Consider the following 16,412-nt stretch of genomic DNA (forward strand, 5'->3'; position numbering starts at 1 on the left):
TTTTATCAACTTCTAGAGATTACCACTTTTATCTTCCCCTCCACCCTTTTGCTCTCTATATAATTTCCTCTGTATTCATTTGGTAAAACCAGAATGGTTTTACAGGTATCAATGATGAAAATAAGTATGTAAATTGGAAGAAGAAGAAAGACAGTATGGAAACAATATAAGATGGGAAGAAAGTTACAGGAGAAGCAGGCTAATTCAGATGACTCAGATGGTAAGGAGAGTTAGAGCAAAAACGGGATGCAGGATGAGAAGTCAGCTAAATAGATCAAAGAGAAATCCCAAAAAGTTCTTTCAATGAGTAGTCAGAAGAAGAAAAATGGTTGAATACATAATGAGCAGTTCAAAGTATTTCATCTTGTGAGTGGAATATTGTGCAAAACCTGAGTGAAGAGAGACTGGAGGTTAGTAAGTAGAAGGAACACGAGGAGTTAAGTAAACTTGATGTTATTAAAGCTTGACATTAATAACATTAATGGTTTTCATATTAATGTAAGTTAACAGAGCTTGATGACATAGTGCCATGTGTTTTAAAATAATGGTCCAAGGAGCCTTTATGTGCTTTTTTTTATTTTTATTTTTAAATAAATGTCAGAATTAAGAAGGGTTCCTACAGGACTGGAACTGTTTTACAAGGTTCTGAAACCAAAACCTTGTGAAACAGTTAAACTTTACAAAAATTAATAACAAGATAGGGATTTTAGAGGAATGATGGAGAGAACTAGGATGCACAACTGAACTGATAACAGTAGAATTATGAAGATAGTCTAAAACGTTTTGTAAACTGAGGCAGTGTTTTAACAATCTACTTAATATCATTATCAGACTTCCATGGAGTCAAAAGCTCATAGTAGGAGGTCAAACCAAACAACTCATCAAACCATGTTTAATGCATTGCAATCACTCACTACTTTCCATGCAAGTAACCTATCATTCCCCCCTGTTTCCAGAAATGAGAAATTCTTCCTCCCACTGTGTGAAAAACCTCTTCTCTATTAATCTGGTAATAATCCCTTAATCACATCTCTCACCCCCCCCCCTCCCATACACCAGACTATAAATTGCATTTCCTCAATCTTTTTTTTTTTTTTTAATATTCAACGTTCCAGAGACCAGAAATCACCTTAGCCAATCACCTCAAGACCCCTTCCAATAACTCTTTATCTTTTTGAAAACTACGCAATCAAATCTATTCAATATATGGCTGATCACAATGAAACCATAACTCCTTACTTCTACATGTCAGTGTTCTCCACATCATTGTCTTAATTCTCAACTGCCCCCTAAATTTTAGGTCCTTATCTACCATCAAGCCTCCATAGCTCAGTTGGTTTAGACAAGCCTTTTGGTTGGAAAGATCCAGGTTTGAATCCAATCTATGGTGTGAGGAACTGTTAGGCCATTTTCAATGAAATGGTGTTAGCTGGTCTGATATGAAGGTGGAGAATAAGGATTCTCCACCTTCTTCAAAATAGGCAAATTTTTCAATTTGCCTATTTTGATTCTTCAAAATAGGCAAACTAGCCATAAGAACACATGCAATATACAGACATAAGACACTTTGGGAATAAGGATTAGCCAACCAAATCTATTTCATCAGATTTGGTTTTGAATACTTGCACAGTGAAGTGTGGGTCTACTTATAAGTGTAAATCAGGAAGGGTCCACCATCAGCTCTAGATTCCTTATCTCCTCCACTTGCTCTAAGATAAGACCACCAAATGTGTGCTTTGTATTATATTTTTGCTTTCCAAATTTTAAATTCTTACACTCTGCATCAGTGAATTGGCAACCTACTCACTTTCTTGCAAATCCTGCTTTTCAAGTATTTGAATAAATTCACCTCATTTGACCTCCTAATTCTTGAAATACATTCAGACATCGCTTGTACTAAATAGTTCTTGGATAGGGTCCAGGCAGATCTGATCTCCTTTCAGTCCAATTCCTTCTAATCTACCTCTCCATTAACAGTCATGTGATCTGTTATGATTTACTTATGTATGATAAGGTGACAGATGTATATGCACAAGGGATTTTTTTTTTAAATCTCACCCATAAAAGGTTGCAAACTTGCTGCACATTAGCACATATAGTATAGTAAGAGAGCTAAGGTTAGCTAATTTGGGTTTTTCCTCCTCTGGAGACCAAACACAGTACTTTTTTTTCAAGCATTTCAAAATACATGTATAGTAATATATTTAGATTTTTCAAGGGCTTTTGATATATTGCAATAAGGCAAACGTGTATCAAAACTGGGACACATAGGGTTGGATAAAACATTGGTGAGTTAGGAGACTGTATGTTTGATGAATATCAGCAAGTTGTATATGAGAAAAAGTATTCTTAATTCCAGTGGCATGTTGGCTATTCATAAAAAGTGAAATTGCCATGGCAATTTCACTTTACTGAAATATTAGAAGTATTAATTAAATTTATTTTAGTTAATATATTAGTCTACATTGTAATTTCCTTAAAAAATACAGTTAAAAAGTATCCTAAAAGAGTAAAATCACTAGTGGTGTGTCAAAAAAGGTTTCTTTAGAGGTAGTTATTGTTTAACTTATATATTTATAATACTGGAAGATTCATAGATAAAGCAAACTTGGGAAGAGCTGTTAGAAGTGCAATGTGTGATTGCATACTGAAGTGTATGCAATCTACAGGAAAACTACATACTAGGTATGTGAATATATATAAGTTAGGGTTACTAGTTGCTGTCTATAAGGTTTTGAAATGTAGAAGACAAAGATAGGATGCAGCACATAAAACTGTGGAAGTATAATGTAGATGGTAGAAAAGAAAAAGGTAATAGAGGTGATGACACATGAGGATCTGAAAGAGGACAGCTTGAACTATAACAATAACAAAACAGATTATGGAAATGATGATGAGGACACTGGCATAAAAAATAATGAAGATACAGCAATCATGCCTTGATCAGAAAGGTGCTGCATGCAAATATGATCACCTCATTTTTCAATGAAATTTAATTTACATGTCTCCTCTTTTGGAGCAAAAAAAGATTTTTACATAAGTTTTCCACTCAAAAGATCTAAACAAATAATTTTGTTTTGAAAAATGAATAAATCAATCATGTAGAATAAAGCTTGTCTGCATAAGTTCAGCTACTGGTTTTACAAAGGGCAGACACCAGATGCACACTAATTTCCAAAAAAAAAAAAAAAAAAAAAGTTTGATAGGCTAAAGAGTTTGCCCACTCCCTCTGAAGAAATAAAAAGTGTCAAAGGAGTTATTTACATCACATAAGCCTGAAATGAGGTTCTGCCTTTTGAATTTTGTACTTTGGGCAACACTCGGGTTTGAAAATATGACTGCAAGTCTTACTCTATAATCCTGTCATCAAGTTAAATTACATTCTCTCGGTCTCTTCCCCCCCCCCTTCTCTCTACATATGTTTAACACTTACTGACACATCTCTGAACCTACTTTGTGTTTCCTCATTCTTCCATCCTAACAAATCTGTACATAATACTCCAGATGTGTTCTGATAATGTATGGTCACATATATGTAGGAAATATGGTGATTATATTTTTAATACATTTCAATAATGATTAATAAATATTCCTGAAAATAACTGAATGCAATTTCTAGATTCAGTTATTCATTTATTTATAATAATATTATTATTTAGGACCTCCATAGGGTCACAAGACTCATCATAGGAGGCTTACTTTAGACAACACAGTCTATTATACCACTCCTTAAACTTGTTCACTGATAAGGTCTGCACTCTTACTACCCTCTCAGACAATGAATACCATGGTCTAATCCCATTCATGCAAAAAAACCACTTTAAATTCTCTTACCACATTCTTTTGCAATATCCAAGTCCATTTTGGGGATATTTTTCCATATAAAAAAATATCCCCAGTGTCAGTCTTAAATTCTCTAATCAGCTTAGATGCTTTAATAATATCAACCCTTCATCTTTTATCTAATGCACTCTGCATGCCCTCCGTCTAGTCACAGTCCTGTTATTATTTTTCTTATCTTCCTCTGTATCCTGTAGAAGATTACTTCATCCCCATCCAACGACATGCACTCTTTGCAGCACTTGCAATGTGCCCTCAGAACTTCAGTCCACTGTCTACCATAATTCCAATATCCATGTCTCACCCATTTCCTGAAGTACAGCTCCACTAATACAGTACATAGCCTTATATCTCTGTATCTTAAAGTATAACACCTTGCATTAAAACTGCAACCTGACTCATTTGACCAAGCTAAAAGTCTGTTCAAATCTTCCCGTAGAGAATTAACATCGGCACTACTCCTGACAATTCAATCTACTTTGCATCATCAGCAAACATTTGAAGATCCCCCATCAATCACACGAAATATCATTAACATATCACTGAAATTAATTAATGAAATACATTAATCATTTAATATAAATTACTTTCTTCTTGATCTTTCCTGATATATAAAGTAGAGTAATTTATGATCTATTATATTATTATAATGATGTTATAACCAAATTGGCACTATTATTTATGTAGAATGAATATTATTTCTGAAGAAAATTACCTCAAACTGATTATAACTAGTTCATTAGGAAGAAATAACTATTATATATATATATATACAGTAAACCCTTGATTTAACAGACTTCGGATTTAACGGGCAAAATTTCCGGTCCATGTCACATGAAAATTAACACCCTGTTAATTTTAAAATGCTTTTAACCAAGATTTGCTTATAATTAAATTAACAGGTTATTTTTTGTTATTAATTTCCTGTTATTTTTAACAAATTTGGGTGAATGGGCCATCATATTTTGGAAAAACACACTGTAGTAATTTAGCCGACATAAATGAGTCACTGCTAATAAAACATGTTCAGTGAATGATTAGCACATAATCACACCAATCACGCTGTAATTGGTTCTCTTGTCACGTGGCGACTGTCTGCGGCAATTTTAACGTGCCAGCTGATGTTCCAACGTGCACTAAGCCATGCCTAGTAGTGTGCATTTGTTAACTCGTGGTGAATGGTTTATGTACGTATGCATTTTATAGACATTTTAGTAGGAAAATCTACTTTATAATATAACGGACTTTCAGATTTAATGGACAACCCCCCCCCTCGTCCAAATTAGTCCGTTATATTGAGGTTTTATTGTATTATAGTTATAAATAACTATATTATATATTGAGGTTTTATTGTATTATAGTTATAAATAACTATATTATATATTATTATAACTAATAGGAATATATTCCTGAAATAAAATGAATATTATCAAACATAGATCACAAATTTTCAGATAGTTATATGGTAATAAGATATAAATGATAAAAAGTCAGTGTGAATAACAAGATTTTATAGGATTATAGACCTTTTCAATTAGATCGTGCAGCACAACTGTTATCATTATTAACAAATCACAAAGGAGTCACAAGCTTCATTATAGAAGGTCCACTCTGAGTGGAAGTATTTATCAACTTCACCTACCTTAGACTTATTCACTGTCTCTGCACTTGTCATTCTTTGGAATACATAACACTTGCTCCCTTGCCCACTAACTCTTTCAGATTATCTTTCCAACACAGATTTTTATTCTATTTCCTTCCCTGAATAATTCCTCTGAATATGTCTACTCCATATTCAGAGGAACTAGAGTAGACATATTCAGGGAACATAAATTACTTTCTTCGTGATCTTTCCTGATATATAAAGTAGAATAATTTATGATCTATTATTATAATGATGTTATAACCATATCGGTACCATTATTTATGTAGAATGAATATTATTTCTGAAGAAAATTACCTCAAACTGATTATTCTGGTGTTTTTTGTTACCCAAAAAACACTAGAATAATGCAAAATCTATTTTGCATTATTCTGGCAGTATTTTGTAGTAAAATTCTGCCATTCTTGCTATCTGGCCACAGCCTTGGTCCAGTCCAGTGATCTAATAAAGTATAACAAACAAGAAATTATATTTTATATTCTTCTTTCAATCTTGTACCTAAGCATAAGCAAGCAAAGTTTGCATGTGAGTATTTTCGCAACTAGTCTACTTGTTTACAAAGACTGTTGACTTCACATCAACTGCTATAGTATCTCATAATGTAAAGCCCACTTCTTTTCAGATGGGAATATTGCTATGCATTATGGAAAGGATCACTACCAGACTGGTTTCGACCTTTGTTAATATCTCCTCGGTGGGAGCTAGACCGAGGAAGATAAAAAAGTAAAATCACTGCATACGTCCTATTGCAAAGCAATATGATGGCCATAATGCATAGCAATATATATGGCAGAAGGAAAAGTGTGCTTTTCTTCATGCAAGGCGACTGATGTGAGGTCAACAGTCTCCATGTACAAAGTAGCCTAGTTGTGAAGATATCTCATGTGCAAACTTTGCTTATAGGATTAAAACAAAAATGTATATTCTTGTCTGTTATAATTTACTTGATAATGAAGTTCAAAAACTTTCTACAATGTAGTGATCTTATATTACCTTACTCATCTATGAATCATTTGTTGAGTTACACTGTTACCCCCAAAAAAACCTAAGCATAGACTTCTAGCACAGTAACTTTCTGTACTTATTGTCAACATTACTTTCTGTTGTTGTCTGCACTGTCACTCTTAGATCTTATATGCTTCTCTGATACTCTTCCACATCTTGTATTATCATTCAATTCATTTGCATTACTCCTTATAATCCTAACTCTGCAGCCTAAATTTCTCCCTTCAAAAATTATATTAACAAATAATGTTAACAGGTAAAATGCTTCCATAGCGACGACACTCTTTAGTTGGAAAGCCATAAATATAAATACCACATGTAACATTTATAAGGGCTTTCAACTAAAGATTGCTATGCAGCTGCAATCTGTCAAATAACTTAAGCAAAACCTAGAAATATTACTAAACATACATATTATCTAGCATAATCATCACCTGACTGCTAAAATAAAATCTAATAGATATAAATATGATGAGAAGTTTTGGAAAGTCCCGAGTTATCAGTCGACTCTCACATCATAGATGTAATGGACCTCTTCAATGTCTTAACACTGCCACTCCAAAAACAAACTGTCCTGACATTTGAAGTCCCTATTTTGACATAACCCTTCTGAAGTGGCATTACTTTACTTTCTTCTACTCCACTCAAACCTTCCATTAGCCACTTATTACATTAAAACATGCAACAATATGATATCATGCCACCTTGTTAACAGCAGGTTTAACTTTACCTCTTTCCACTGTTAAGACTGAATATTGATTACTTGCTTAGAAGATTATGACAAAGTAATTATGAGATGAATGTATTATTTCTGTAAATTGCATGTTTTCTCAAGTTGGTCTGCCTGATGTGCAGATACAAAACCTAAGCATCTAGAAGCCAGATACGTGCAAGACCAGGTAATACATGCTAGAAAAAAGCATTTATAAGTATTTCTCTTGTACTGTGATAGGAAGTGTGTATTAGTGTTTCCAAACAAAGGGTGTGATAATGTAAGTGTTAAAGACGTGACCTGGCAAGCAGGGAGCCATCCAAGGGAATGACATTAAAGTGTGATGAGCTATGAGCAGCCCCCACCTCCCATACTTGTATAGCATAGAGAATAGTATGTAATTGCAATGCATTACTAAAGAGTGTACTGACGCTGCACAAATTTAAGGAGGTATAGTAAGAAAGCATTCTTAAAGTGGACTTTCCATGTCGAATGCTATAAAGACCTGATGATAATAATAAATAGTAGCAGGTTGTGTTTGTATTATAAATATAATTTGTGTGTGTTCTTGAATACTGTAGTAGTAATTCCACAGCACATAATACAATAATTTACCCCCCCAAAAAAAAAACAGTACTGAACTTCGACGACTGTTTACTCCATAACATATATGATTGTAGTTATTCAGTACTGTTTTTTTTTTTGGTCTTATGACTCAAAATTTTGCATCATAAGAAACTTTTTTTTTTTTTTGTTATCTTTCATCTCACAGAAACAGATAATTTACATTTACTGCTCTTTCTTTATGAAGTGAATGAGCTATAATTATACAGAAGAGAGGAAAGAAAAGGAAATGGGTTTTTAATGCTCTGCAGAACAGTATAGATGCTATAATTTCAAGGATAAAGCACTGTAGTTTCTATAATTCCAAGTGTGACCCTACTTTTTCCCTCCTTTTTTTGATGTGATATCGTAATATATGATTACTTGTATAGCAACACTTAGTTTTGAACATTGTGGAGTAGTCTGTATGTATTGCATCTAGTCATTTAGAGTTATATATCTGTTTAGTGAAATTAATTCTGTTTTTTATAGTATGTGAAAATTAGCAGTGGGAAGTGTGATTTGTGTCTGATGTAAAAGTGGTTTTCAAATATTGTATTACTGTGATGTACTTTCAGAATGGAACTGATGCACATTTTGTCAACTGAAATGGCAAATAATATTATTGCAATAACTATGTTTAAGATTACTGTTCCCATATGTAATGCAATGCTATGCAAGCTTAAGAAATTCCTTTCTCCCCCTCCCAAACACACAGAGAGAGAAAATAAAATACTATGTGTACTGTGTATAGTCAAAATATCTGAATATAGACAGAAGTAGTAAAAACTGCATTTCAAGCTAAGGACAAAATGCTTATTTTGTTCCCTTTCTGTATGAAAAACACATCAAGTCTGGAATTACTATTTTGTATATTATGTATTCTATATCTACATGGCACACTTTGAATAATTTTGTGTGCACAGAAATTAAATACAAAATCAGTGTGTGCATGTGTGTATATATATATACGCACGTGCACACACATGCATTTTTTACATTATCATCTTACAGGTGACTGATCACCTTTATCTTTTTATTTTCTATGTTTAAAATGATATGTAAAAGTTAAACTAACACAAGGATGTTAATGTCGAGGCTTCTGATTAGATGTTCTCAACTAATGGAACTCAGCTGGTTTAAAAGGATTCAAAAAATTAATTTATTACAGGAAAAAGTTTTGTTTCCTAACATTTTAAAATCATGAAGCATAAATCTCTTCCAAAGAGAAATGATAAGAAAACATATATTTGATTTCAGAACTGTAATACAGTCAACTCTCACGATCATCATGAATTCATCGACTCAACACAATAAACTAATGAAGTGCCCTTTTTAACAAAATAATGGGTGGTAGGTGACAAAAGTTCACAATTGAAGTGATAATCATGCACTGTGGAAGTGAGTGCAACAAGCCATGCTTTTATACCCCTCATATGCTAATATGGCTAAGGCACGTTTCGACGTCTTAACATGTTGTACGTTGAGCAGTGTACAACAATCAGACTGCAGTCTACACTACTGCAGTGTTAAAAGCCCTCTACAACTGAAGTCCACCATAAAAAAAACCCTAAATTTTCACCTTTGGAGCTAATTATTAATGACAGTCAGCCTTGACCTCATGCTGAACAAGGTGTAATCAAAATGTATGGGGAATGTTATGAGTTCAAGAAAATTTATTAACCTAAACACAATTTTAAATTAACCTCTTGAAAGTAGTCTCCTTGGCTTGCCACATGCTTGTCCCAATATTCGAGCCACTTTTTCAAACAGTTCTCTAAGTAATCTTTCTTTGATTCTTTTAGGTGTGTTGATTTCATATTTGGAAGGAACCAGAAGTCACAGGATAGTACTAAAATCAGGTGAATATGGCAGATGTGGACACACAGTAATTTTTTTGTCTGACAAGAACTGTCAAATAAGAAGACTTGTGTGGCACAGAGCACTGTCGTGATTCAACATGAAACCATTCACCCACTTATGCAGTCTTTTTTAGACATACTCATTCTGTAAACATTCCAGTAATACTTTATAATATTCAGAGTTGCAGTGCCTCTAGGTATGAACTCCACCCACACAATCCTTTTCAGATTAAAAAATCAACAGGACATTGAATTTTGATGGCATGTCTTCTTTGGCTGAGGTGAGTTAGGTGTTTTCTATTGTGATCTCAGGATCATGAATGTACACCTAAGATTCATCTCCTGTTGTGGCATTTTTTTCAAAATGCTACATTTTTTAAATAAAAATGTAAAATGTGAAGTGTAAAATGCAAACCTCTAAAGATTAGATTTGTTAAAATGTTACCATTTCATTCACTATTTTAATGTTTTTATCTGTACACGAAGTTGAAGGGCATCCTAGTCTTTCTTCACCATCAATATATTTCTAAACTGCTATGAAATCATTCATACTATTTTTAAATGATTTGAATGATTAACTGCCTCACTAACTAGTCTTGTGCATGACTGCACCATCTATTCATAGAGACTAATCCTTTTGTCTCTATAGAGTACTGTACACTTGTCAATTTTTTTTAGTTGAGTGAGACTGCCCTTTTGAATAGGATATAGGATTCTGAGCTTCTTGGTTTATGGATCTAAGATTAAAACTTTGCACTAGATTGGAATACTATCAGTATTAAAGAAACAGGCAAAGAGAGGATGTATTGTTTATCTGTCTAATAACAATAAGATTAGAAAAAAATTATTAAAAAAAACTTAACTAACGAATTTCTAACTCAATCTCTCTTGCCAACTAATTTTATATTTCTTGTTTTCTCTCCTACCAATCCACATCTACTTCTTATAATTGCCAATGTCATATCCCCACATGCCCTCGAGGGTACAGAGGTCTGACATACTTCAGTTTACAGGCTGAAGTTAACCCTGTGAGAATGGCCAGTCCTCAGCAGAGTGCCAACAGCATCGAACAATTGGTTCCTTTCCAACTACTAACCGTGCTCAGACTTGCTTAGCTTTCTGCATGAGCCATTAGTAGCGGAGACTACTAATCGACCAACCTTTGCTGGCTCTTCTCTCACCTTTTATTCTTTGATTATTGCATTCATATGTTTAATCTCACAGCATTTCCACTTCTATCAAGAAACAATATGATAACACTCTATACTACAGTATTTTTTTTTATTCTCTCCTCCATTCACTGCTTAAATTGCATTTCTGCTTAAACATGATTGTGAATTATATCCAGACCTAGATTCTATGGAATTCCACAATATCCTTTCTTTGCTGCAACTTCTCCAATGCTTTGTTATTCTCTCAATTAACTTTCAGACACTGTTGGAAGGATTTATTAAGTCAATAGCACAACATGTTGTGCTGTGGACTTGAAAATTTTTATGTTATTCCTGATTCATTCATTCATTCTATTCTCTTAATTCAAACATAGGAGGAAAGATATACAATATAAAGAGAATACATGTGATAGTGGGATTCAAACATACAAACTGCAGGTTGGAAAGTACAGATACCATTCACTTATCAACTGAATAAGTGGGGGTGCAATGAATTGTGTAGGACCTACAAATTCTTTATATTATATTAATAAATTCTGCTAAACTTTTTCCTGTATAGATCTCTTGAATCCATTCAATGTCTACAAAATAAAAATTTCTCATGATAACTGTCTGGTACTTGTATTAAAAACTTGTCCATTCCAAATGTGTACAGATGATTTAAATTTTTTAATAAATGAGATAAAATTATGCTAATGATACAATATTTATAAACATTTATTTAACCATCAGGTATTTTGAGAAGTCTGCAAAATTTTTTAAATAAATAAGAGGTTAAAAAAAAAAAAACTCACGTATGAAAACTAATACCATCAATGGTACTAATGCATGGTACCATGCAGAGTGGAAATTCAATTTTAAATTTGCAAAAATTTACAGAAAACAATTTTATATTGAAACCTATTCTTGTCATTCATTCATTCTCTCCTATTCCACACACAAAATGCTAGTTCATTTATAAAAATTCATATGAGCTTGTTATGCTGAGCTCCCCTGTGCACTAAATTCATTTGCCACTTAAGTATCTAAACTGTTGAAGAGAAAGTTATAAAATGAATAATTTGTTACTTTAGAAGTAAATACAGTTACATTCCAAGCATTTCACTGTTCTTCCTTACAATAAAATATTTATGTGAAATGATATTACACAAAGTGCCTGCATAAATGTAAAGTTTTGAATGTATTTGAAAAGCAACCAGTTATCTAAGGATTTCAGTGCTTTCCATGTTGTTGGGATATATTTTAATAATATATATATATCTGAGCAACAGTTTTTGAAATAACTCTTTGGCAAAAACTGCAAACTAAGTTTTTAACCTTGAGACATGAAATGATGCAAAGAAAATGTAGAACTATTTATATGCTGTCAGAAATGTATGATATGTACATGTAGAATTTTTATGTTCATCTTGTGAAATATAAAATCCATATCAAGTGAAAATTTGATGTTGTCAATAGTTGAGTTGATGATGTAAAATGTTTTGCATATAATTTAATGTCTCTGTACATCTCTTCTGTGTCTATATATATATATAGTAAAAAAATAAAAAAAAAATGTATATTTATTAACACCAGTACACATGTATATAAATAATTTATAACATTGATTGCTGTGTGAGTTTTTTTTTTAATCAGGAAAAACATAAAATACAAAAACAAAATAAGCACCTGATACTGATGAATATTATTCTGTATTACATGTAGTCTCTTTGTTTTAATGTAGGCATTTAGTGAAATACATATTTCACTCCATTGCTGCTTAACTATTCAGGACAAGCTCTATGAACTTAAAGACCTATCATGCTCATCTGGAGCAGGCTTTTTTTTAAAAAACCGAAGTGGGATTCAAACCCACAACCTGTTGGTTGAATAGCATACCTGCATGACATATAATTGCATAAAAACATTTGCACTTAAACAATCAGATTATTTGCAAATATGAGATGTCTATTCTGTTTTGAGGCTATATGCTTCCTCATAAAAATATTGCATTAGTTGAAGAAAGAATCTTGAAAGTTTCAATTTGGTGTTGTAAAGTTATAGAAATCGAGGATATTATAAAGCCATCATTATTTCACAGACAAATAATTGAATCTGAAACTTAAAAAAAAATGACAAAATTGACTAGAAAGCCTGTGAGAATATGGCCTTTAGCACTTGCAGTGCTTGAAAGACCATGAACAATGCAGCGTTTTATTATTATTATAATAAAGTCATTATTTTCACAGGGTCCTGAGATTGGAAGCTATGAAATAATCATGGATTTTTGATTACATCCTCTATTTCTATACATATCAATGCATTAGTCAGCGAAATGTATTCTGACCTATCACAAACAATCCAACTTTGAGAATACCAGGATAATATAACTACTGTGTTCACTGTAGTATATTACATCAGCTTTGGTATATTTTAACAATATGATTGGTATATTAACTTGAACTTAAAAAACTGACTGCAAAATGGCCTGTTCATAAAACAAATTACATTTATGTTAAAAAAAAAAAAAAAAAAAAAAAAAAAAAAAAAAAAAGTTGAATAATCTGGGAAGCATGCTCTGTAGACTCCAGTAAGTAGAACAGTGGTCTATTCTATTTCACAAACCACAAGCTCCAGGTCAGAAAGCAGAAAAGCTAATATCAAATAACAGATGTAATCATCAGTTTTCTAAACAGCTACAAACAATAACAATTACTTATTGAAAAAAAGTCCAGTGGCTTAATCCCTAAAATAGGAGAAAGTGATAAGAATGCAAGACTCGTGTGTGAGATATATATATATATATATATATATATATATATATATACATACACTTTTGTACATAGAACTGTCTGTCATGAAATCATACTAATTATCTGGCAAAAAAAAAAAAAAAGATTACCAGATACAGTCACTGCTTGACTTCTTGATATTATCATAACTTACTTCTATGGAATCAATGAAGCCGATTCAGTTATGAATCAGTGAATGAGTATTGTTGATCACTCTCTATATAAGAAACCTACTCCTGACTTCCTTCTTCACCACACCTTTACATAACTCTTAAGGATGGCCTTTTGTTCTTCACCTCTTGCCATCCACTGTTTAATGAAAAATCTCTTCACCTATAAAACTGTCTCTGTTCTACTTATTCACTAGCACTGCAATTTACATTTTTAACTTATCCTTCAAAACAACATTCTAGAGTTCTGACATTGTCTTAATCACTATCTTTGCACCCTCCACAGAGAATCCATATCACCTAAGTCAGTATGGCAAACCCTTTAGGCTCAGCATGTCAAAAATTCAGAAAATGCCAAACTTGACTCTGCTGGCGTGTACCCCCCCCCCCCCTTGAAACAAAAGAGAAAAACAGTTCTTAACTTAATATATTCATTTACTTAAAATAATACAGTCCAATCATGTGTGGTGGTATGCATTATATATATTGAAACATCAAATTACAAAAATGAAATACAAGTAAAACAAACTCAGACAAATGTAAAATATATTGAAACATCAAACAATTACAAAAAGGAAATACAAGTAAAACAAACTCAGATACATGTAAAATAATAATGAAAAATCAGTGATTTACAATAGAGAAAACGATATGCACACTGATAATTGGGCTTAAAATAGTGCACTAAAAATTACCCACTTTTAATAGTAATTTTGAATTGAACTGAAAATAAAATATGGAACACATTGGATTTGCCTAACATCAATTAATGACTTTTTTTTTGTTACTGAGTCTTAATGGATAAGTCTGAAACTGAAGGTAGGTACTTTATGCACTTCAAGCCCAAGCAAGCAGCACTAACTTTATCTGTCAGTTGGTTTCTTTTGTCCGTTTTAATGTTGTTTAATGCTGAGAATAAGGTCTCCACAAGAGTATGTAGAGGGAAAAACTGTGATTAAAGCTATTGCTAGATTTTTAAGGGGTGCTAAAAGTTCTTACTTCTGCAGTAGCGTTCTTGAACTGCTACAAAATAATTCATCGCACTTCTTGTTAACACAAATGCAAAAGCTGAACTGAACTCAAACAGGGAGAATAGTTGTTGTCGGGTGTTGGTGAACACTGGCATGTCATCGTTGACACGTGTCATAGGTTTGCCATGACTCACCTAGGTGACAAAATTTGCACACAGTAGTCTGCATTGTGGTTTTATAGTTGTATATTGCCATTATACGTTATTATTATTTTTTATTTTTTTTTAAGTTGGGCCCATACACAACAGTTTGGTTGGTCAACCTATAATACATTATTGCCACATATGGGAAGACAATTGGGAAAGGAGGAACTTGTTCACATTGGATTTGAAGGCCTGTGCATTGTATTCCTTGGGAAACACATGGGAGGGAAAGTTATCGGAATACAACAGGAGCAAGAATAAGGGGGAGGAAGAGAAACTTGTTCTATAAGTACGGAGTTGGGCTGTGAAGGGATGTGGATGGTAGCTGCATGTGCTTCAATGGATTTGGTAGAGAGAAGGAGAATTATTGATGATAGCTCTGATGAACATTTACACTGGAAATGTTTATAGAAGATGCAAGCAGTAGATGCTTGATGCCTGTACGAGAGTGGATGGAGTGAGTTGGTAAGAGCTGATTGCTCTCTTCTGAGTATTTTAGGGAGTGTCTCCAAAGATATGCGAGGAGTACTCGATAGATGGGTGGACTGTGATTTGAACAGGGATAGCTGTTTGGGAGTAAAGTAATGCCTTCAATGAAGTAGGAATTTTTTTAGATGCCAAGGAGGCAATAGTTGTAATGTGTTTATGTCACGAGAGCTTTGATGTCAAGGTAATCTCAAGGAGAAAGAGATCTCACCCCCTTGCTTAGTTTGGGCTTCATCAAAGGTCAGGCTGGGAGAATAAGGTTCTTTTTTGTTAGAATTAAGGCAGAACTATGTTTTGCAGGCAGTGAAATTAAAAAGGTTATCCAAGCCTAACCGAAGAATGGTTTTGAGATTAGAATTTAGGCTTGCAGAGGTTGTTGCTCTGTGAGTTGTGGTGGTTTGTTTGGTGCAAGGTTTGTCAAGTGAGTTATGTAGTGTACTGTCATCAGCAAACTGTGTATTAGACTGGTGGTCAACTAGAGCAGGTCATTCATGTATAGAAGAAAAGAGGTGGGTGAGGTGAGGTGATGTGACAGAACCTTGTGGGACCTGAGCATTAGTTGCATAATTAGAAGATAGGGAACCATCCACCATTATGGGCAATGTGTCCAGTAGTAAAACTTGCAGTCAAGTTACAGAAGTCACAGGACAGACTGGATGGAAGCTTACTTAATAGGCCCTTGCACCAGATCCAGTTGAAAGTCCTAGAGATATCTAGTGCAACCACTTGGAATTTGCCAAACATTTCCATGGTGCTTAGCCAGAGGTGGATGACATAGGTAAGCAGATCCCCTGTTAAACTGCATTGGCAGAATCCATATTGGCAGTCATTTATTAGTTGAGCACTTACAAGGTAGTGTAAGAGTTGGGTGTTGATGGTTCTCGCCATTACTTTGGAGAGAACTGAGGTGAGAGAGGTTGGACAATAGTTTGATGGTAAGGATCTGTCACCCTT

Source organism: Typopeltis vanoorti, chromosome 14 (assembly GCF_054136105.1).
Source record: "Typopeltis vanoorti isolate ZY-2024b chromosome 14, IOZ_Tvanoo_1.0, whole genome shotgun sequence".
NCBI classification, from domain to species: Eukaryota; Metazoa; Arthropoda; class Arachnida; order Uropygi; family Thelyphonidae; genus Typopeltis; species Typopeltis vanoorti.